This window comes from Lygodium microphyllum, chromosome 11, assembly GCF_053477565.2.
Source record: "Lygodium microphyllum isolate KBCC chromosome 11, Lygodium_microphyllum_v1.1.10, whole genome shotgun sequence".
Lineage (NCBI taxonomy): Eukaryota > Viridiplantae > Streptophyta > Polypodiopsida > Schizaeales > Lygodiaceae > Lygodium > Lygodium microphyllum.
In genome coordinates, this window is record NC_141145.1 from 148,089,203 (window position 1) to 148,114,188 (window position 24,986).

The window sequence follows — 24,986 nt, forward strand, 5'->3', positions numbered from 1 at the left end:
AATTATGAGTAGGATTGTACACTTTGTTGCAAGCATGCCAAACCTTGTGGTAGTTGGTAAACCTTCCCAGACATAATGGTTGTTATATGGTTCCTTTTAGCACATGACATGAATCAATTTAATGCACAAACATTATTTCATAGTAATTAAAGAACTCTTCATTAACATAAAAACCACCAATCACATGGTCAAAACAATCAGCTAGCATGTAGGATTCAATATTCTAATAGTTTACAACCTAACTAGTTGCATGCCTCATCCTAAGGTAGGTGGCAAGGCACGAGTTGGTTAGTAAAACCTTAACACAATGCTCGATCCTTTTGTGCCTTTGGGGAGGGGATTTCACACACTAGGGTTGGGCTATAATTAGTGCCTATCCTGTTCTATTGGTGCTAGGTGGCTTTCAATCAATGCGGCTCACTCCCAGCTACTGCATGGTCTATCACTAGTGGTCAGTCGAAGGCTAGAGGGATGCCTTGAGTACATTATAATCGATCATCAATAACAATCGATTTCACACACTAGGGTTGGGCTATAATTGTTGCCTATCTTGTGCTATTGATGCTATGTGGCTTTCAATCAATGCGGCTCACTTTGAGTGACCACATGGTCGATCCCTAGTGGCCGTCCCACTCCAAGGCTAGAGGAACACCTTGAGTACATCACAATCGACCCTTAATAACAATCCTCCTCATTAACATGAGTTTCATGATTAGGAAATTACAATAAGCTCATAAATGGTTTAGGAAAATCAATAAGTGTAGGATTGCATAGTTTTCAAGGTAGTTGATCTTCTTGAACACATCGATGCAATGAGAGGGATGGGATGATCAATGGCCAATGCAATCTTTCTAATTTTAGTAATTGAAGAGCTCTTGAATAAGTAACCTCGATGAATTATGAGTAGGATTGTACACTTTGTTGCAAGCATGCCAAACCTTGTGGTAGTTGGTAAACCTTCCCAGACAATGGTTGTTATATGGTTCCTTTTAGCACATGACATGAATCAATTTAATGCACAAACATTATTTCATAGTAATTAAAGAACTCTTCATTAACATAAAAACCACCAATCACATGGTCAAAACAATCAGCTAGCGCATAGGATTCAATATTCTAATAGTTTACAACCTAACTAGTTGCATGCCTCATCCTAAGGTAGGTGGCAAGGCACGAGTTGGTTAGTAAAACCTTAACACAATGCTCAATCCTTTTGCGCCTTTGGGGGGGGGATTTCACACACTAGGGTTGGGCTATAATTAGTGCCTATCCTGTTCTATTGGTGATAGGTGGCTTTCAATCAATGCGGCTCACTCCCAGCTACTGCATGGTCTATCACTAGTGGTCGGTCGAAGGCTAGAGGGATGCCTTGAGTACATTATAATTGATCATCAATAACAATCGATTTCACACACTAGGGTTGGGCTATAATTGTTGCCTATCTTGTGCTATTGATGCTATGTGGCTTTCAATCAATGTGGCTCACTTTGAGTGACCACATGGTCGATCCCTAGTGGCTGTCCCACTCCAAGGCTAGAGGAACACATTGAGTACATCACAATCGACCCTTAATAACAATCCTCCTCATTAACATGAGTTTCATGATTAGGAAATTACAATAAGCTCATAAATGGTTTAGGAAAATCAATAAGCGTAGGATTGCATAGAGTTTTCAAGGTAGTTGATCTTCTTGAACACATCGATGCAATGAGAGGGATGGGATGATCAATGGCCAATGCAATCTTTCTAATTTTAGTAATTGAAGAGCTCTTGAATAAGTAACCTCGATGAATTATGAGTAGGATTGTACACTTTGTTGCAAGCATGCCAAACCTTGTGGTAGTTGGTAAACCTTCCCAGACATAATGGTTGTTATATGGTTCCTTTTAGCACATGACATGAATCAATTTAATGCACAAACATTATTTCATAGTAATTAAAGAACTCTTCATTAACATAAAAACCACCAATCACATGGTCAAAACAATCAGCTAGCGTGTAGGATTCAATATTCTAATAGTTTACAACCTAACTAGTTGCATGCCTCATCCTAAGGTAGGTGGCAAGGCACGAGTTGGTTAGTAAAACCTTAACACAATGCTCAATTCTTTTGCGCCTTTGGGGAGGGGATTTCACACACTAGGGTTGGGCTATAATTAGTGCCTATCCTGTTCTATTGGTGATAGGTGGCTTTCAATCAATGCGGCTCACTCCCAGCTACTGCATGGTCTATCACTAGTGGTCGGTCGAAGGCTAGAGGGATGCCTTGAGTACATTACAATCGATCATCAATATCAATCCTCCTTATCAACATTGTGGAATTAGTAGGAAGCAAAAACAAACCCATTAGTTCCTTAAGATAATTAAAAAAAGGAAATCAACAATTGCACTTTCCCTCAATATATGAGAACATCTATTTCTACAAATAAATAATCAATCTTGCTTTAATTGGACTATTATCAAACAACAATCATTCCTAACTTGGGCCTTGTTCATTTAATCCATGGGAATGAGGTTTCATAGCCTCCATTATTGTGTTTATCACACCATTTTTTATTCAGGTGCTTGTGGTGGCAAGTAGGACCCGAGCGACAACTGGTAGCCATCCTTGGTTGATGGCTTTGAACTCGTCCTTCTTGCTACCATAAGTGTCCTAATAAAAAAAAGGTATGGCAAACACCAACATGGAGGTTACTAAACTTGAGAGTCTTTGCTTGCACTAGTCCAAGTGAGTTTAAAGTTGCCAATGGATGGCTACATGACTACATGTTGCTTAGGTTCAACTTTCTACGAGAAGTGCCATAATAACAAATGGTGTGGCAAACACCAACATGGAGGTAAGAAGTGTTGGGATTTATAGTTGCTTATTCTTGGCCACCTACATTTACTTGTACTTACCGCACACTTGTATACTACCAAGTGTTGGTCACTCACGTCTCATTATTACTTCATTCTTTATTCTTTACATGACAATAGAATAATGGAAGTTAGGTCACACATTGTGACTGTGGGAGTTTCTACATACTGTCTTGCTATCTCTTGCCTCCATAGCTTTTACTTCTTTATTGCATTCGCTTATACTTTCACTCTTGCTCCATCTTTCAACTGGTATTAAAGCAAGCATTCGAGGAGCTCTACTAACATTATGTTCAACTCAAGAAGAGAGCTTGACTTATAACTTCCATGGCAAACCTATTTGAGTCCATTTGAGGTATGCATTGGCTTCTCTACCTTCAACACTTATGCCAGTCTCATTGAGGGGCTTTCAGGGCTTAGCTAGGCCTTGTTGAGTACTTATTGAGTTAAAAAGTAGCCATTCTACCCATTTTGGGTGGATATAGAGTATGCTGCAAAAGTGGTGGATAACAACTTGACAACACACTTATATTTTGGTCTAACTTTTGCATACGATATCAAATTAAGGTGTTCTATAGCTAAAAAATGAAGAATGCAAGGAGAAATATAGATTTAGGTAATCATAGAGTTAATTTTGTGTAATTTTCAGTTCTCTATTTTATTTTCTAGTTTTGACAACAATCATTCATTGTTCATATCTATGTATTGAATGCCTACATGCTATTTGGGTATGCTACATGGTTATGTTGATGCTTGGTATTGTTGTTTATGCCTAGATATGCTTATGTTGCACCCTAAAACTTGGATTTGAGCTCGATTGGTTGCATTTGGGCAATAACTATTTGTTTCTATGATTTCTACTTGTAGGCTTCAAGACTTATTGAAGGTTTATGCTTCTAGATGAGAACCAAGGTATGCCAAGAAAAATAGGGAAACACAAGAAGTGTGAAAAAGTCCTAAATCAAGGAGTGGCATACAAGAAAAAGCCCAAGTCAATACTTTTGTAAAAGAGTGCAAGGCACACCATGATTTATTTTAAGAGCGCCGTCTCTGACCTAGTACAAATTGTAAATGTAGATGGGCGGTAGGAAGGAAGCTAGGAAGATAGAAGAACAATGGAAAAAAGAGCCTAGACTATGGACGGCCATGTAAAAAGGAGATGACTGCCCAAGGGAAAGAGAGTTTTGTATATAAATTTCAAAAAGTGAATGAGAGCTCATTCTTTGGTGTGTGGCAACAAGAGATTCACATTCTTTTCTTCTTCTCTTCTCTTTGCTTGCTTGTGTGTGCTTGAGGGAAGGAGTGTGAGAGTGTGCGGGAGTGAGTGTGCGAGGGTGAGGGATTAAGAAGGTGAAGCTCTCCACCATCTCCTCTCTTCTTCTTCTTCTCTCCTCTTCTCTTCTCTTGTCTTGTCTTGCATGCGGTGATGGGGGATGGAGCTTGGAGATGGAGGCTTGAGGATGCTTGAACTCGCATCAAGAATTGTGTCAGAGTGCTTGAGAGACAAAGCAACTCAATCGGACATTAAGGTAAGCTCACTACACTCGTAGAGAGGGATGACATGTCGGCTATGTGAGATGTAGCCATTAGTGCTCACTTGAAATGCTTGAACAATAAGCGGTCCGTGGGTCTTGGCAGCGAGCTTGAGCTTGCCTCTACACCCTTACTTATGAGGAGGCTATACATAGAGGTGACAATCACTCTAGGGAGAGGGCCATGCAATTTGAGTTTGATTTCTTCTTGGTAGATGGAAAAGATGCATTACCATGCAAGTGGGTGTATAAGTTGAAGAGCACCCTTGGTCATCCCAAGTTAGCATATAAGACCCATTTGGCTGCAAAGGGTTTTAAACATGAAAAGGGATTTAATTTTGATGAGATATTCTCCCATGTGGTTAAGATGACTACCATGTGCTTGGTTTTGGACTTTGTTGCACAGTTAGATCTAGAGTTTTATTAGATAGATGAGAAAATGGCTTTCTTACATGGGGACTTGGATGAGGATATTTATATGAAGTAGCTTAAGGGTCTCATGGAAAAGGGCAGGAAACATGTAGTGTGCAAATTGAGAAAGAGTCTGTATGGACTTAAGCAAGCACCTAGGGAATGGTACCACAACATGTTTAATGATTTTATGCATGCATAGGGTTATTCTTGTATCACTATGGATCTGTGTTTTTACACAAAGAAGGCTCATGATGGTAGCCTTATCATTTTGACACTGTTAACCGTCAGACGAACAAGGTGGAAAATCTGGAAAAGCTAAAGTAGAAGACAAAGGCCAAGGCAAAGTGAAACGGAAGATGAAGGCGCGCGAAGAAAAATCTAGAAATACAAGAAGCACAGAAAAGTCCTAAATAAGGGAAAAAGGCGCACAAGGAAAAGCACAAGTCAATACTTTTGTAAAAGAGAGCAAGCACATCATGATTTAATTTAAGGAGCGCCGGGCTCTCACCTGTGCAATTTGTAAATGTAGATGGGCGGTGGAAAGGAAGCTAGGAAGATAGAAGGACAATGGGAAAAATGGCCTAGGCCACGGTCGGCCATTTAAAAAAGGGGATAAGGGGATGACCACCCAAAAGGGATTTAGGGTTTTGTATATAAAGTTGAAAAGTGAATGAGAAGCTCATTCTTGTGTGTGGCCAAAAGTGGCTATTCTATTCTTCTTCTTTTTCTTGTTCTTGCTTGCTTGAGCTTGTGCTTGAGAGAGGGAGTGTGAGAGTGGGAGGGAGTGAGTGTGTGAGGGTGAGGAACCAAGGAGGAGCTATGTAGCTTGGAGCGTGGAGCTTGAAGATGGAGCTTGCTTGAAGCTTGCACTTGGATCGTGGAGCTACCGGAGTGCGCGGGGAGGAGGTAACTCAATCGGCATGGAGGTAAGCTCACTATACCCGTAGATATGGATGGTGCGTCGGCTATGTGAGAGGTAGCTACTAATGCTCGGCTTGGAACGCTTGAAACAATAAGTGGTCCGTGGGTCTTGGCAGTTTAGCGTGAAAAATGTGCGAGCTCATGCTCAACCACCAAGACCTACGGACTGCTTATTGTTTCAAGCGTTCCAGGCCAAGCACTAATGGCTACCTCTTACATAGCCGATGCGCCATCCATATCTATGGGTGCAGTGAGCTTACCTCCATGCCGATCGAGTTACCTCCTTCCCCGCGTACTTCGATAGCTCCACGATCCAAGTGCAAGCTTCAAGCAAGCTCCATCCTCAAGCTCCACGCTCCAAGCTCCATAGTCGCAAGCAAGACAAGACAAGAGAAGAGAAGAAGAAGAAGAAGAGAGGAGAAGATGGAGAGCTTCTCCTCCTCTGTCCCTCACCCTCACACACTCACTTCCTTCCACTCTCACACTCCCTCTCTCAAGTACAAGCTCAAGCAAGCAAGAAGAAGAAGAAGAAGAAGAAGAAGACGAGAGCCACTTTTGGCCACACACAAGAATGAGCTTCTCATTCACTTTTCAACTTTATATACAAAACCCTAAATCCCTTTTGGGCGGTCATTCCCTTATCTCTTTTTTTACATGGCCGGCCGTGGCCTAGGCCCTTTTTCCCATTGTCCTTCTATCTTCCTAGCTTTCTTTCCATCACCCGTCTACATTTACAAATTGCATAGGTAAGAGCTCGACGCTCCTTAAATTAAATCATGATGCGCTTGCGCTCTTTTACAAAAGTATTGACTTGTGCTTTTCCTTGTGCGCATTTTTTCCTTATTTAGGACTTTTCTGTGCTTCTTGTGTTTCTAGATTTTTCTTGGTGCGCCTTCATCTTCCGTTTCACTTTGCCTTGGCCTTTGTCTTTTGCTTTAGCTTTTCCAGATTTTCCACCTTGTTCGTCTGACGGTTAACATTATCCCCCTCCTAGATGAGTGCCAGTCCCATGGCACTCACCGTCGTAGGTTGCAGGCTTTGGCATGCACTAAAGACGTTGGTGGCCTAGATGGCCTACCACCAGCCATCTAGGCCACCAACGTGGGCACTCGCAAGGGTGATTTTTGCTTTCGGCAGCGTGGCTTTGTTGCGACTCTTTGTGAGGTTGGTGGTCTTGTAGTGACTTGGGCATTGAACACGTTTGCATGAAGACCTGCGTCGTCCTGCATTCGCTTATCACTTCATGAGAGTATATGCAAGTCGCATGCATCAAGTACAACGAACAGATGTAATCATGTCAAGATATTACTTTATCAAAATCCTATGATGCTGATTGTGATGCATATTTCGGTGCTTGTTAAAGAATTAGCATATATTAGCAACAGGTAAGGAAAGTGTATACAGGTGGGGAGCCTACCCCTTTAACCATTTAAAGACAAAAAGTTATGACAGGATGGCCTTTGTTAAGCTACTTATATATCATAGGGGCTACTCTATTTGCACGAGGCGGGGCGAGTCGGGGTGGTCGGGCAACTGAGGCTGTGCCATTGAGGGACTCGTGTGAGGTTAGGCGAGGAAGATGTCCGCTGGGACCCAGATGGTGTAGTCCTTGGCTGCAATTGTTTCCACAATGCTTTTAAACAATGCGTCAAATTCCTACTTGTATCGAGCTGCCCTCTCCTCTTTCGAGCACCTGGTGCTCGAGCATTTGGTGGGAGCCTGCACGGCTGGTGTTGCCACACCCCATGTGCTCCCTTGAGTCCTCATCTTCTTGGCTTGGGGGGTTTTCGGCCTATGTCCTGGGCGGTGTCCTTTGGGGCCTCTTTTCGGCGGGTGCCTCTTTAGAGTAGGCACGTAGCGTTCTGGTGGGGACACTAGTACCTTATGCTCTTTCCGACGACCGAGAGCTTTCTTGCATGCCAGCTGTACTATGTGGTTCATGACTGCTACCGTAGGGGGACCTGCAAAATGCGAACCAAGGATTAGGCCTTGAGGCATGATAAAACTATTCACATGGAAGGGATTATACAATGGGTTATCAAGCGTATATGATGAGGATGGGTGAGGTAAGGCACGCAACGTTTGTTATAGAGGGACAGCCCCCTGTTGATGTTCATTTTGCCTCCAACCATTAGCAGATCTTGGCTTAATCTAAGTTGCACAGAGTGGTTGTCATGGAGTGGAGCAGGGCTCATCCCTGGAAGGATAGACTGAAAAAGGAGAAAGGTGTATAGAAAGGGACGGTGCCTCATCTACACCATCAGAGATGTTGGTCAAGGCTTCCTATGGCGATAATGAGGGTTGCATGCCCTCCAATTGGAGGTGGGAATGGTCACACGACTTCTAAATGTGTGGTGAGAGGAGGACCTGAGGAGCTTAGTCTGTCAAACCCAACTCTTCTCCCTGTGCTTGACTATCATTGCTTATGCGTGTTGATATTATCTATACAAGGTCACAAAATTCATTGTTTATTTATATACATGTTTACGAATCCATATCACTTCACGAGGATAAAAACCAATTGTAGAACTCAGAATTGTACTGGAATGTGGCACACACATCCAGTACTCGTGGCAGCCTTCTTAATAACATCAAGTATTTTGCCACGTCAAGTATCATGGTACCTTGTCGGAGTCTACTTGCAACATGTAGCTCCTCCTTAGTGAGAATCTTATCAACCAAAGAGTTCTCTTGGCTAGTTCTACCTAAGTTCGTACCCCGAATGGCAATTAGCACTCGAAAGGAAGTTGGTGCCACATAGATTGGGTCTCTTTGAGACCACCATTTGGCCAATCGCTCTTCTGAGACTATCATGATTTGGGCTCCTAGTTTGGCCATTGCAACACGGTTTTCAAACCAACGTTTCTCAAATTGACTTTGACCCTCCAATTGTCGCTTTAGTTGCTCTATCCCAAAGAGATTTGATTGGTAGAGCACATCATTGAATGTTACAATTAAGTGTAGTTTGTCGGCTTCGTCGTCACAGGTGAGTCACATGCGTCCATGTAGGAGCTTGTCATAGTGCTCGTCAAGATGTTCTTACTCTTCCCAGGATAGGAGAAATGGCAAGTATTCTTCAAGCTGCTCCTTAGGGAATGTGCCCATGTCTGCGTGGACATAGACACGTGCGAATACTTTGAGTTTAGCATCCAACTCAATTAAGCATTCTGCGACACTTCTACGTTCAACGAGGGCTTGGTCGGTTGCTATCTCATGCAAGGTTCTAGGAGTTTCCCTAGGCTTTAGCATAGCTGGGGGCTCAGGCTTAGATGAGCAAGATTGGTCAACACTAGGATTGCTTATGCTCTTGGGGATTGTGCGTTTTTCTTGAGGTTTTGCTGCTATTTTGTTATGGTTCTCCTCGGATGTGGCTGGTATAGATGTGTCACCCTGTTGTGACAGTGTTGTATCCACTCTTGATTGGTCAATGTGAGTTCTGTTGTCGGTGGATTGAGTGTTGCAAGCAACCGTTGATGGTAATGGCTGCTTTGATTTTTCAGAACACACGGATGTGTCTGAGGTTTCACTGCTATTAGGAGAGACATCAACGGGTTCATTGGTGGATGGACTCGATGCTTTATTCCTCAACTCTCCAGCGCTCTTGGTCTCAATGCTCTTAGGGTCCACAACCACCTGTAACTGCTGTTGTTTTTGCTATTTTCTCCTCTTTTTCTTGGTTAGTGAAGGTGCATAACTTAATGACCCAGGACCCTAAACTAGGTCAGTCGGTTGATGTGCTTGGTTGGGCCTCAGCTTTCCCCTTCTCTGGTGTGTCCTCATGGGATGTAGCTGCGACCTGCTTGACAGCCTTGCTAGGTTGATTGGTCAGATGCACCATCTCCTTGGCCACATCTTTGAGAGGTTTCTCCTCAAGCCTAGGCTTTAGGTGCTTTGAAAGTGCTGGAGTTGTCAAGGACACTGGTTGCGGCACCTCCTCCTCAGGTGAACTGCTAAGGATATGTTTCGTAAGGGGCGTTGTCATGGCCAAGGGCTATGACTGTTGTGATCCCTGATTGGAAGTAGTAGTAGCTAGTCCAGTGGGTTGGCTACTCTTGGTGGATTGCGGTGTCAAGTCCCTAGGCCGATCGGAAGTGGTCGTGTCTTTTGTTGCCCTTTGAGCATTCACCTGTGTAGATCGAGCATGAGTTGATCTAGTCACATTAGGTTGCACAGGCATATCCTTGGGCCAAGAGCTATAGATAGTGTCATGTCCCACCTCTTGGACATTTAGAATCTTAGATGGAGATAGAGATTGGGATTGAGCAGTCGCCCTTGACTGCTGTTGTGCTTCATGTGTCCATTTGGGAAAAGAGGGTGTAGGAGATCTAGGACTCTTAGGTGGACTTGGCACTGGCTAAATGATTTGCTCAAGGCTATTAGACGATTGTGCCATTTGCTTTGTTGAGCAATCAACCTTCTCACAAGCAGCGTTGTGCCTTTGGTTCTCATTATCCTCTTGGGAAGTCAAAAGCTCCTTGAGCACTAGTGGTCTTTGTGCACGCTCAATGGTTACATATGACATCTGCTTATTAAGCATGCTAGGCTGAGGCTCTTTCTTTCGAACACTCATGTTTGGTTTCTTGCCTCGAGATTTGGATTTTCTCTTAGATTTCCTCCTGTGCTTCGTTGCTTTTGATGCAATCTGTTCTTCAACTGATAGAGGTGGTTTAGTAGGGGATTTTGGTACCCAAATCCATCGGTTACCTACATAATACCCTTGAGCACGTAGCAACGCTTTGGATATCCATCTCGGCATTGTATTGGCTCTCCATCGATGCCTTCGTCTATAAGGCTTGGGCTTCTTTTGGGGTCTTCTATGGTATTTATAAGTCCAAAGTCCATCCTTGGCATCGTATCTTGACCTTCTTGTTTCATGCATGGCCTCACTCACTGGTTCTCGTTGTTTGACCTTTGCTTGTATCAACTCTTCCAACAAGTCCTTGCTCTCATTAGTAGGCTTGACTGTTATGTCAGCACCTTCCTTGCCTTTCCCTTGAGGTTTGATGAGGTTACCCTTGCTAAAGGTTGTGACTATCCTCACACCCGATAGTGTTAGGTGTACCCTCTATGCTACATAGTTGGCCTCACACTTGGTCGCCCTTTTGAAGGGTCTTCCTAGGAGGGTTTCCTTCCCGTAATTAGCACTATTTGGAGGAACATGAAATAGGATAGGCAAGCTTTTAGTTTCAATTGTCGCAAGGATTTTGCACTTCCTTATGAGTGCTTGTGGGTGTCCCTTGTAAGGGCTAAGAGTTGCATTAGTCGGTGTGAGCTCTGGTTGGCCTAGTAGGGTCCATGCTTCATAAGTCAAGATATTAAAATCTGCTCCTTCATCAATCAGGGCATCGATAGTGTGCTCTCTTTTCGCGGTGTGTTTGACCCTAAGATAAGCAGGCGGTACTATGTCTTCGTCTTCCGGTTCTTAGCTCGTAAATTTAAGCCTTCTGAAAAATACCCTTGAGTCCCCAACTGCACGACCAGATGTGGATTCTGCATCTATGTCTTGGATCGTTAGTGCAGTGCTATTCAAGGAGCATCTATTGTCAGGACTATCATATCTATTTATTCTCGCTGTTGTAGCTTGATGTTGTTGCTTTCCGCTTTGACTAGATGCAGTCACGCATGTGTTTTTACAGTGTGGCCTTTTTGCCCTTGTTAGCTAGATTGGCCCATTGAGGTTCTAGGGTCTCTGTTTGTCTCTGTTCGGGTATGGGGTTTTGGCTGCTCTTCTGCAAGTGAGAATCCATGCTGGTGTAGAGCCATTACTATACTAAGGTCCAATTTGCAGGACCTGTCATGGCGCGCGTTTTCTCTCCAACCTACTTGGGGGAGGTGTAGAGTGGGCAGAGCCCCCTTTGCGGGGGTCCGGGGGGGGGGGGGGGGTAATCCCCCCCGGCTTGTGCTATTACAGTAAACACCATGCACGATTTGAAGGACTGTTTATAGCCAAATTTTGAACTACTTGCTCTAAGTTTTAGCCCCATGATCGATCTATGATATGGTTTTGGCTCTATATGGTCTCTCGGTCAGTTTTAGGGTCTACAGGTTAAAATTTGAAAAAATCCAAATTCGGCCTAATAGGTCCGAATTGCAGGGGTTGAATGCCCGATTTGGCCCGTCTGAGGGCCGAATGTAATTAGTCCGAATGTCAAATTCGGCCAGTCCGAGTGTGGTTGTCGGAGGGCTGAGTATCCGAGTGGGTTGAGGGTCGAGTGGTGAATTCGACCAAGCCGAATGTCAACTTGTCCGAGTGGGGTTGGGCTGAGTCGACAAGGCAGAGGGCCGAATGGCCGAGCGGTCTGAGGGTCGATTCTGGGACTTGGCCCAGAATCGGATCACTCAAACGGGCTGAACACAACACGTTTTTTTGCCGGACTTCAGAAAATTCGTCGTGCCGAGCGATTGAGGCCGTCCTACTGGTCGAGCAGCTCTAGATCCAACCTACTCATGCAGTGGAAGGTGTGGAATTACCTGGACTGGGCAAATAACTCCCGAATGGCCAGATCGAAGCAGATCCACTCAACGAAGCTTTCTTTCTTTCTCCTGCTCTTCTGAAACCCTGCAATGCACAATGTGGCCTTTCTTGCCACTCTTGGCCCCTTATCACCTTGTCTAGGCCTGCACTCACCTTAATCTTGCTTCCCTTACTAACATTTAACCCAAAATTTCATTTCTTGCCCTTCTTTTCCTTCTTTCAGCCTATTTTATAGCAACAGAAAACCCTACTATTTGCTCCAATGTTTTTCTCCTATCCTTTCTAAATGCAAGAAAAAACTATAAGGAAAATACCTACACTACTCCATCATGCTTTCCAAGTCCAAAACAACAAAAACCTACTTGCTAAGGAGATCGAATACCTCTTCAAACTCCCTCGCTTCCTATCTATCTACCTCAAGTACCGGTTTGGGAAAAACCCTACTTCAATGCTCGATTCGAAGCGCGCAAGCACTCAAGGCTACCTCTCACATAGCCGATGCGCCATCCATATCTACAGTTGTAGTGAGCTTACCTCCATGCCGATCAATTTACCTCCTCCCCCATTCACTCTGGTAGCTCCACGATCCAAGTGTAAGCTTCAAGCAAGCTCCATCCTCAAGCTCCACGCTCCAAGCTCCATAGCCGCGAGCAAGACAAGACAAGAGAAGAGAAGAAGAAGAAGAGAGGAGAAGATGGAGAGCTTCTCCTCCTCGGTCCCTCACCCTCACACACTCACTCCTTCCCACTCTCACACTCCCTCTCTCAAGCACAAGCTCAAGCAAGCAAGAAGAAGAAGAAGAAGAAGAAGAAGAAGAAGAGGAGAGCCACTTTTGGCTACACACAAGAATGAGCTTCTCATTCACTTTTCAACTTTATATACAAAACCCTAAATCCCTTTTGGGCGGTCATCCCCTTATCCCCTTTTTTATATGGCAGACCGTGGCCTAGGCCCTTTTTCCCATTGTCATTCTATCTTCCTAGCTTTCTTTCCACAGCCTGTCTACATTTACAAATTGCACGGGTGAGATCCTGGTGCTCCTTAAATTAAATCATGATGCGATTGCGCTCTTTTACAAAAGTATTGACTTGCGCTTTTCCTTGTGTGCCTTTTTCCCTTATTTAGGACTTTTCTGCGCTTCTTGTATTTCTAGATTTTTCTTGGTGCACCTTCATCTTTCGTTTTACTTTGCCTTGGCCTTTGTTTTCTGCTTTAGCTTTTCTAGATTTTCCACCTTGTTTGTCTGACAGTTAACATACACTATATACTAATGACATGTTGATTGCTAGGAGTACTAATGTTGAGCTGGATACTTTGAAGACACAACTCGGGAAGAGCTTTGAGATGAAGGACATGGGGCATAATGTCTCTCAATACTTGTTATGTGTATTACACACACAATCGCTATAAGGGTCTTTTGTATTGTATAAGTTTTTTTCTACATAAGGAAATCATAAAATGGGCATGGATCTTTGGCAAAAGGGTACAATGAACCTCAATGAGTAAACAGAATATCCTGATTCCTAAGGATATCACACATGTGGAAAATTAGAGTTGGAAGCATGAGAGAGTGTGCACAAGAGGGAGAGAGAGAGCTCAAGTACAAGAAGAAGATCTTGCTTAGTAAGTTGTTCAAAAGTACAACTAGTACACTCTCCTCAATTGTGAGAGCGACCTTTGGGTAGTTTATATAGCCTCTAGAGAAGTTAGGGTTAGGGTTTCCCCTTGCTCCCCTATCCTCCAGCTCATTTACACCTAGCTATCCTTATCCTGTCCAGTATAAGGAGAGTTTACATGCTTACTTCTCAACACCCCCCTCAATGCCAAATGCCATTGGATAAAGCATGATAGGATGCCCCCACAAACATCAGAAGGATGGCAATGGCATCTTCATATGAATTGGTGCTTGAACAGAGGCCAATTGTCCCATGAGCCCCTTCATATGTGAAATAAACTTGCTTAGACTCCCTATTTATACTCCAAGCTAAAAAACTCAATCTTTAGAAAAATCTTGGAGTTCTTTCCTGTAGTGCCATAGAGCCTTTCAAGCTCATCCCACTTCTCCTTGACAGTGGAGAGTTAGTCAATATGATGAATTAAAGATTCATTGTGGGAGCTTTCGCTCAACCGCCAAGACCCACGGACCGCTTATTGTTTCAAGCGTTCCAAGCGAGCTCTCATGGCCATCTCTCACCTAGCCGACGTGCCGTCAATCCTACGAATGCAGTGAACTTACCTTGATGCTTGATCGAGTACTCTCCTCTCTCTCACACTTCGGTAGCTCCACGATTCTTGATGCTAGCTCAAGCATCCTCAAGCCTCCTCCATCTCCAAGCCTCATCCTCCATAGCCACGCGCGCAAGAGAAGATAAGAAGAGAGAAGAGGAGAAGGGAAGAGGAGATGGTGGAGAGCTTCACCCTCTTGATTCCTCACTCTCTCACACACTCACTCCTTCACACTCTCACACTCCCTCTCTCAAGAGCATACACAAGCAAGAAGGAGAGAAGAAGAGAGGAAGAAGAAGACTAGTTTTGCCACACCAAAGAATGAGCTCTTCATTCACTTTTCAACTTTATATACAAAACCCTACTTCCCTTTTGGGAGGTCATTTCCTTTTTCCCTTTTTTACATGGCCGGTCATAGCCCAGGCCCTGTTTTCCATTGTCCTTTTATCTTCCTTGCTTCCTTTTCACTACCCTTCTGTATTTACAAATAGCACGAGTGAGAGCCCGTCACTCTTTTACAAGATTTTAGGGTGCGATTTTTATGCGCCTTTCCCTTTTCGTGGTTGCCTTGGTCTTTAACGGTTGTCCTTGCGCTTTTGGCCTTTTCTCCTTCTTTTCCTTCCATCGGGTTACCTTCTTTCCACCTTTGCCCTGTGTCTTTTCCACTTTCTTTCGCTCTCTTCATGTTGGGGTTAACATTACCCCCCTCCTAGACGAGTGCCAGTCCCATGGCACTTACTGGCGTAGGGAGCAAGTGGTGGTAGGGACTGAAGACTTGGGGGGACAGGGGCTTGGGGTCTGCACTGGTGACCGGTTACGTGGGGGTTGGTTGGGGATGCCGCGTAGGATGATTTTGCCGGCTCGTTGGATGCTGGGTGGGCAATTAGCATTGGAGGTCGATGAAGAACGAATGCCACTTGGGTTGTGGTTGTTGACACCTGCAATTGAAAACCTGTCAGGTGCTCTCTCCCTAGGGGTAGTGCTAGTCTCTGTATTGTGCACAAGACTTAGTTTGGGAGACATGTCAAACTCTAAGCAAGCTGAGAGTGTTGTCCTGCACTTGAGGACCCAAACTGTGAATTAGGTCTGTGTAGGTATTATATGAGTGCCGTGCGTGTGCATATTTAAATATTATGTAGTTAGAAGACTGGGCGGCGGGGGGCCGCGTGGAGCAGAAGGGTGGTAATGGGGAGATGAAGTACACCTTTGACTCTTGTTTGGAGGCGTCATTAAGGGTGTCCCATTGTGTTCAGGACTTGATTGCTTTTCTTTTCTTTTCTTGTATTTTTCTTGTTTTTCTCTCTCTTTTTTTTTTGCCATGGTTACATGGGGGCAGCAGTACAAGGGATAACGGGAGTTCTACCCCTCATCATCCGAATGGTGGGGAAGGGTGGGCGGAGGGTGGGGGGCCTTGTTGAGGAATTTTCGGCTTAGCAAGTAGCCTTTAGTGTGGAGGTGGGTTTTAAGGGTGGTGGTGGAGAGAAAGGGGTGGTTGCATTGTGTGAACTTGGTGTCATTCATGTCTTCCAGCAGTGCACCACAGAAGGATGGCAAAAGAGCAGCTTGCATCATGAGACGAGTCATGGTGGTGCTGTCTATGGCATTGGGGTCAAAATAGAGGGGTGGAAGGTGGCGCTCTTGGGGTACAGGTTCTTGGTGTACTAGGATTCTAATTAATCTAAGGTAGTTACAGGTGGTGATGAAGGCTGGGTCAGGGCAAGAAGTGAATTCAGTAAGGAATTTATTTATGGAGCTGTACAAGTCAGGCAGGGTGAAGAGAAGAGTGTTCCTATGGGAAGTGGTGTTGGCATTATAAATAACGGGAAAGTCAAACCTGTCGTGGATGGACGGGTTAAAATCCACTCCTACCCTTCGAGGAAATGACATAAAGGTGGGGTCGTTCCTTTCCGAAGGGAGGGTGTTGCAAAACGCCATCCACGCCTCCAGGTTGACGTCAAAAATGCGCTGCCTCCAGGTGGGTTGGGAACTATAGCCTTCCACTATGCGAGGTACGTGGAGGACTTTGTCTTGCCAAAATTCGCGGTCCTCGGTCCCCCAAGCAGTTGGGTGGGCCTCACGCTCTTCTAACCATCTAGCCTTGAGCCGGGCCCCCATGGCGATGACATCCTCCACCAACTGAATGGGTAGCACCCTATTCAAGGAGGTGGAAAACTTGAAGCGTAGGTCGAAGGGGTCTCGACTATACTCCTGCTGCTCCCAGATAATCATCTCAGCGCGGTACTCAGCGGGGGAGTCTTGGGTGCGCAGCAGGAAAAGGGCAGGCTGTTTCAGGGCGGGTCTGGCCTTGAGTTTTCTTCTTGCCTTCTCCACCAGTTCCTTCCTTCGGGTGGTGTGGGTCGCTCTTCGTTCGGCGGGTGCGTCATGGGGTAGCACTTCAGTTTGTTGGGGTTGAGGGGGTGGCGGGGCATATTCCTCGTCGTGAGGCCCTAGTTCAAGCTCGGGCTCACCCCCTTCCGCTTGCTCCTCCTCCTGTATTTTCTCCTCAGTGAACCCCAGGTCATCCTTCTCCTGTGTTGTCAGTCCTGCTTGTGCCAGATATTTCCTTTGTTCCTCTAGGCTCTGTGGAGGGCCTCCTAGCTGCAGTGGTACGTGCAGGCCTGCCGTAAGCGCCCTACGCGCAATGGTTAGCTTTCTCTGCAATTGATCATTGGCCTCTTCTGTTTCTGAGTGGGTGATGTGGAGCAGCGTGTTGATGAAAGTGCGCTGCTGAGCTATCATAGCAAGTTGGGCTGCCTCTGCTTGGTTTTTAGCCATCACTCTGTCACCCTCCGCCTTGGCCAGCCGGCGTGCTAGGTCCCGCACTCTTTGCTCGTTATGATTTGACCATTCCTTTGCCCGCCTCTCCATGTCTTCCAGGCTTTCCCCCTGTTGGAGGGTCATTGCCATAAGCTGTTGTTGTTGGGCTTCAAGCTCCTGGTGCAAGCGGGACTGCTCTCGGTGCTGCTCTGCAATTTGCTCGTTGAGTTGGTCCCGCGTCGCCTGCAACTTGCGCACCTGTTCTGCCCTCAATTGATCCAGCTCTGCAACGTCTTGTCTAATTTTTTCGAGCTGGCTTTGCACCTCCAAGTTGGTTGCAGATAGCTGGTCATTTCTGCGCTGAAGGTGGGCATTCGTCTCCCTCTCCCTGGTGAGACGCTCCATTAGGATTTTCCTTCATCCTTTCCATGTAGCGTCGCGCTCCTTCAGGGTTTTCAGCTCCTCCGCCTCCTTGGTGCTGGCCTCCTCCCTAAGCACAGCAATTTCTTTTTGATATTCTGTTATTTGCCTTACTCTGTCCAGTTGGAGGGCAGCTTGCAATTCGTGCTCCGCTGCCAGCTCTTCCACCGCCACACTCCTTTCCTGCCTGGCTGTTTGCAACTGCGCGAGCAGGTCCTTTACATAGTCATCATAGTGGCCTGTTGGGGGTGGGGAGTGGGGCATGATCGTAGTGGTGGCAATCTCCTCCACTTTTTGTCTTTTCTCCTCTAGCCCTGGCTCCAGCTCGGTCGTCGCTGCCCTTTTGGCCCCTGAGATTGGGGTGGCCCCGGCTGCTTTCCTTGCCAACTCTCTTTCCACCAAGAATTGTAGCCAGGTGACTACATTGCTTTCATCGACCTTTGGGGTGTGCATCAGGGCGGATGTGTCAGGGGGCGTCACCTTGAGGGGAGTGGCTTGCATGGTTGGTGCGAGGAGAGGGGAGACGGGTCTGACCGGGTCTTTTCCCTTCCCTTCTGTAGGAGGCGGCGGCACAGGTTCCGGCGCACCAGTGCTGGGGCCAGGTGCTTCAGATTCGGATTGGTATGCCCTGCCCACTCCCTCTATGTCTTTCCTTCGCTGTTCCTCGATGGAGCGACGCGTTGCCAGCTCCAATTCTTCTTCTTCTCTCCTCCTCAGCTCTTCCTCAGCTCTTTTTCTTCTTTCCTCTTCTTCTCTTACCGACTCTCTTCGGGCCCATTCGAGCTCCTCGTTCTCTTTTCTCCTTCGCTCCTCCTCTCTCTTTCCGTGCAGGGCTTTGGTCCGTTGCTCCGCTTTCCTTTCTGGTGCAGCCTGGCGTTCTTCCTCCTTGTCGGTGTCCGTCTCTGTTTCATCCGACTGTTCCTCCCCCTGGGGCTGGGACTGCGCCGGCGATTCGCCTCCTTTTCTGCCATCTCCCTGTTTGTCCTCTTCCGCACGTCCCTGCCCTATTGCCTCGTGGAGGATCGCAGTGAGGACACCTCCAAAACCTACGGTGGAGGCCTTGGAGGATGAGGCCTTGCGGGTTGATCGAGGTGAGGGGGACTCTCCTGCTACGGCCCTTCCTCCTGTTGCCAGGGCCTTTGCTGAGGCCTCAATCGTCCTTCTCATGAACCCGTTGAGGTTTACCTCATCCAGTGCCTGAGCCGCGATGCTTTCGAGTAAAGGCACATTTATCCTGGACATGATGCTATTGTATCGTTGACTTGAAAATAGGGTATGCATCATTTTTGCCTGCAGCTGGATCTCTGGATCAGGGATGTCTGCCAAGTTGACTCCGTCGTTGGTGTGGACTTTCACTTTGTCCATTCCCAACATGGCGTAGACCTCCCTTTTCGGCTTCTTCTCCACCTTGTTCGGAAGCTCCAGTGCTCTTTCTACCAGTTCAGGGGTCAGTTCAACCTGCACCTGTTTGGTGTCTCCCGCGTCCCGTACTGTGATGGCGCCCCTGTTTTTGTTGAAGGTGCGTAGGAACTCGGCGCACCGGATATAGTCTATCCTCCGGCCCACTGCTTCCAGATACCGTTGTAAGTGGCATTGCTCCATGATCCGTCGCACCGCTGATTTCTCAATAACCACATCTTCCAAGTTGAATATGTGGCAGAACTTCAGCTGATTGAATGCTTTGGTTTCCACCGTGAGGCCGTACCGCACTTGTTCCTCCTTCGAGAAAGGGAGTTTGCTAGCTTTGTCTTGACCTGCCATGGTCGCTACCTGTACATTCAGTCAATTCACTCAGTATTTTTGGCAACCAATTCGTAGGACAACCATAGCAGATTTTATCATTTATAATCATGATTTTTTCCTTTCAAACTTCTATCACCTATTTCTGCATGGCATTTTAATTTGGAGCTTTTTCATGCGTGGTTCACTTTTTAGTTTTAACTTTCATGCTTGGTTTGCTTTTTAGATTTACTGCCCCATCCCCCTTGTGGAAAAGAAAAATTCGTCCCAAGATTGGGGTGTGGGTCCAAGGCGTTCAGGTTGTTTTGTGGAGGAGCCAATCGTAGAAGTTGGGGTTATATTCAAGGTGTGCAGAGTGGTCCAGGTCACACGGTCGGATGCCTACGTGGGTGATGTATGTGAGGACATCGGTGAGGAAATCTCCAGAGTTGATCCGACTTGCGATGTGGAGCTCTTCTTCTGTCAGGATGCGATCGAGATAGGGGTGTCCTAAGATATGATCGTCCATGGTTCGACCTCGAAGAGTGGTTAACACTCGATACGAGGTGGGCGCGACGTATGTGGGATCATACTCGGCTGTCTTGATGGCTCAACGTTGTTCGGCGTTGGTTATTATGCGGCATCCTTCCATTGCCCATTTTAATCGAAGAGTGTACCACTGCTTCAAGAAGGGAGATTCGGTGTCTGCGAGGTGGGACAACCTTGCTGTTTCCTAGCTAGTGAGGCCGGACGTCGTGCGCGGGTCAAACGATGGGATGAGGCGTTGCTTAATGGCTTGCTCTTTGGAGAGCTTGCGAGCGAGTAGCTCAGCGGCGGCAGAGCGTGAAGCTTGTGCGAAGGCGAATTCAACAGTCTCCCAAGAGCAAGGCATGGTGCGCACGTCCGTTGCAAGGGGTTCCGCTAACAGTCCCAAGTCTAGGCGGTCATAGCTAAGGGCCAGTGCCACAAAGGTGGCGTCGAGTTGTTTGATGCAGTCCACAACATCATCCCCCGTGTCCTTGGCGAGGTCAGCGGGCAACGTCAGGAATGACTTCTATTCATAGGAAGGCTTAAGGCCGGCGGGTGGTTGAGGTTTGCTGGGGCTAGAGGTTCTGTCGGCACAGAGCTGCTGTGCTGGGGGCCTGTTTGAGTCAGCAACTCGGCCAATGGTCAGATGGATGGGTCAGGGTTGATCTTAGGGACCATGCTAGGGCGGTCGACAGGGCTGCTGGGTTGCGGGCCAGGGTGGTTGGGTGATACCACCGGTGGTGGTGGCCGGTGCTTGGGCCGTTGGGCGTGTATGACGCCTGTGGGGTGACTCGCAAAGGAGTCAGATGACTGGGGTGGATTCTGTGGTTCGTGGTCTTGAAGTGTCAGAGGACAAGGCCTTGCGATTGACATAGGAGCAGGGCCCGTGTCAGTTGGGACTTTGGGGACCCACAGCAAGGCATTCCCTTCATAGTAGCCTTGTGCACGCAGCAGGATTTTAGGGACCCATATTTTCTTAACCACGCGGTGCTTGTGATGATGGCGTTTTGGTCTTCTAGGTTTAGGTTTGTAGGTGTTTCGCGGACCCGCACGTCTAGTTCTAGGCTGATCCCGAGGCTTCTTCGGCACCCAATGCAAGCGAGTTTGTTGGGGTTTTGCCTTAGGTTTGGCGGGTTGCAGTGCATGGGGATTTGGGTGTAGTAAATATGCACGGCCCTCCTTCTTAGTCCTGGGTGTGGCTATTTCTAATGGTGGCCCGTTGAGCAATGCTAGGGTTATGAGGCGCTGGTTGAAAGTCGTGACAATAGCCACATTCCCGATTGTTAGGTGGATGCGTTGTGACTCATAATCAACATTGCAATGGGTCTGCTTTTTAAAAGTTCGCCCAAGCAATGACTCTGTGCCTGCCTCCCTGGCATCGGGTAGGACATAGAACAGCATGGGAATAGTTTCAGTCTCGATAGAAACGGCAACCCTGCATGTGTCGAGGAGCGGGTAGGATTGGGCCCCATATGGGTTCAATCTGGCTGTTGTGGGATGAAGTGTTGGTGTGCCAAGTTGGGTCCAATGCTCATGCGTCAAAATGTTAAAATCCGCCCCCTTGTCGATCAGGGCGTTGAAGGAGCACGTTTGCTTGGCCGTGACCGTGATGCGGAGGTAGGCGGGTTCTACAAGCTCGTCCTCATTCTCGCCGATTTCCGTAAGTGTGGCTACTCGTATTTTAACGTGCGTTTCCACCATTGGTTGTTCATGCAGTGGGTGCATGGGCGGATATTACTTTTTGATTCGACTGCCGTTAAAGAAGCCCATTCCCTCTCCATCCAGTGTTTCCAGCTGGACATTACCAGTTCGGCTGATTGTGTGGACCTTAAAGGGCCCAAGACCTCTAAATTTCATCTTCTGTTTGTGTCCTTTAACTGAATAGAGGAGCACTAAGTCGCCCGGCTCAAACTCTCGTTGCTTGACGTGCTTGTCAAACCAGGTTTTGCGTCTAGCTTTCTCACAAATAAGCACATGGGTGGCTAGTAGACGTACCTCTGATAGGCGTTCTAGCTCGACTAAGCGTTGCATCCATGCCTCCCTCCCCTCCCATCATTCTTGGAGTGCTATCTGCAGGCTAGGGACAAAGAATTCTAATGGAAGAATAGCTTCGGTCCCATAGGTTAGCCTAAAAGGCATTTGTCCGACGGCCGTCTTATAAGCTGTTCGGTAGGCCCATAGGGTTGCCATCAACTTGTTATCCCAGTCACTTCGTGAGGCTGAGACGACTTTGGTCAGGACAGTGATGAGAATTTTGTTGGTTGACTCAGCTTGGCCGTTAGCCTGAGGGTAGTATGGTGAGGATTTGCGATGGATGATGAGGAAAGTGGATAGGAGATGGGCTATCACTTCGTTGATGAAATGCGTTCCCTGGTCACTGACCAATTCGATGGGGCACCCAAAATGCGAGATTACTTGTTCCCATAAAAACTTGGCAGTTGTCCTAGCGTCGTTTTTCCGTGTGGCCCTCGCCTCCGCCCATTTGGTGAGGTAGTCCGTGGTGCCACCACTATGTATCTAGCCTGTGAATGTTGTGCCGCAAGGCTGATGGGTCCTATGAAGTCAATACCCCACTTTTCGAAAGGTTGGCGAGCAATGACCGGGGTTAACTCCATCTGATCTTTACGGACTGGGACCCTTGTCCGTTGGCACTCATCGCAGTGTTTGACAAATTGTGAGGCATCACGGAAGAGCGTGGGCCACCATAGCTGGGACTGCAACACCTTTCGTGCTGTCGTATCCCCGCTAAAGTGTCCTCCTACAATGCCGCTGTGCGCCTCTGAGAGCACATCGTGCATCTCATGCTCACATACGCATCTACGTAGCAGACCGTCTTGCCCCAGCCTATAGAGCTGGCCTGCAATCAACTGATAGGGCTGGATCTTTAGGATTAATCGCCTAAGTCATGCCCGTTCCATTGGTCGTTCAGGCAGCCCATGCTCGAGTACTTGGACTATGTCACCTGCCCAATATGGTGTCAGGTCGGCCCTGAACGGGTCTTTTTCGCCGGATATGTGGAATAAGTGGCTGTCTAGTAATTCGTCCACTATGCCTTGTCCATCAGCTTCTCTAGTGGGTACTCGGGACAGATGGTCAGCCATGTAGTGTTGTTTTCCCTTCCGTACTACCACTGAGAAGTCGAATTCTAGGAGCAGGAGAAGCCATCGGGCTATATGTCCTGTAGCGCAAGGTTTGTTGACTAGATAGAGCAGGGCTTGATGGTCGACAAAGAAGGTGAAGGGGGTGGCAAGCAGGTAATGCCGGAACTTCTTCACGGTGAATACCATGGCTAATCCCTCCCTTTCTGTTGTCGAATAATTCATCTCTGTTTCAATGAGCTGCCTGCTTGCAAAACTCACTGGGTAATCTAAGTTATGCTCACCAGGTTGGCACAGCACTGCCCCCACGGTGAACTTAGAGGCGTCGATGTGTACGTGGAACGACATAGTCCAATCTGGGGGTCGTAGGATAGGTGCCATTGTTAGGGCTTTTTTCAATTCCTTGTAGGCTCGTTGGCAGGCTTTGGTCCACTCGAAGGCAATTAGCAGCTTGTACAATGGCCTAGCGATGAGCGCGTAGTTTAGTACAAACCGTCGGTAGTATCCTGTGTGACCTAAGAAGCATTGAACTCCCCTATAATTACTTGGGGGTGGGAGGTCCACGATAACCTTGACCTTTGAGAAGTCCGTGGCAATGCCATTCTTGGATACCACGTGTCCCAGGATGCAGCCGTGCTTTACCCAAAACTGACATTTCAGGGGGTTGAGAGAGAGAGAATATAAACGACACCGTTCAAAGACCGCACGGAGTTTTTCGAGATGTTGGTTCCAGGCCGAATGGACACATAGGTCATCGACGAAGACCTCCAACTCCTTGCAAAGCATGTCCTTGAATATGGTGCACATGAGGCGTTGAAAGGTGGCGGGGGCATTGGTTAGCCCGAATGGCATGAGTACTGTTGAGAATCTGTCAATCACACCTTGTGTATGCCCCTTTGTATGGAACAGCTAGGTTAGGAAGATGCAGTTTATTCTAGGAAGAGAGACAGAATCCCATATGCACAGTGGATGAAATGTGCTACCAAGCAATCCTATATAATGATGTACTTGACTATCACTTTCATATGAAGATAATGCAATAGTACTTGTCTCTTTCTGTCAAGTCACTGTGTCATTGTCAGTCCTACACAAGATTGTGTTTATGAGTTCAAGTCTCAATCTTGAAACCTAATTCACTTGTGTAACAGTTGTCTTCTTTGTCAATGTCAACATGAGTAGTATCTTTATCTTCCATCCTCCATAGCTTCCGTCTTTGCCATGCTCTAGATCTCGCATTTCTAACATGGTATCAGAGCGCAGCTGAGCATGGCTTAGCATGTTTCAGGTCCTCTCTCTGCTCCCTCAGTCTCTCATAATCTCTATCCAGTTCAGCTCAGTGTATGACCTTTCTTTTCTCAACTTCATCTTCAGCCAAACTTGTGGCAGCCATAGCCAAACAGCACATAGCTCTGATTGAGCCCCTGGATCTCACACTACAAGCCGTTTCATCCCACGATTCCTTTTAGAAAAACGTTCCTCTACTCGTGGCGCAACTTCCTATCACATCGCAGCTCAACATTGCGCACATCAGACGGCAGCATTGCGGAAATTGGAGATCGCTGTTAAAACTGCGCCTCTGCCCGGTCGTACACGCCATGGAGCCCGTCTGTACTGCGCCGTGTCCTGCAACCATAGGGCTTTGTGAGCCCATGACCTAAGCTACCTCCAGCTCGAGTTTGACGCCGGATGATCGTGTGTGTGGGCTGATGCAGCAGAAAAACCAGTCAGGCTGAAAACCCTAACTGTGGGACTCCATAGCTATTTTGTCTCAAGCTTTCATTTCACTTGATTTTCCTCACTAGCTTGAGTCAAGCTAAACCCTGCCACTTTGATTCACTGATTTGATTAGTCTCCAACAACATTTGTCCATCAAATCAAGGAGGGGAGATCTCTGAAGCATTGAAGCACTTAAAGACCATTGAAGATTTGAAGACCTCTCATAGACTTGAGTGACAGTAGCTTTTCAATCAACTGAAGGTTTTGCTACTCTGATCTACTCCAAAACTCAGTCTTCAGCAAGAAATCAAAACATCAAAATCA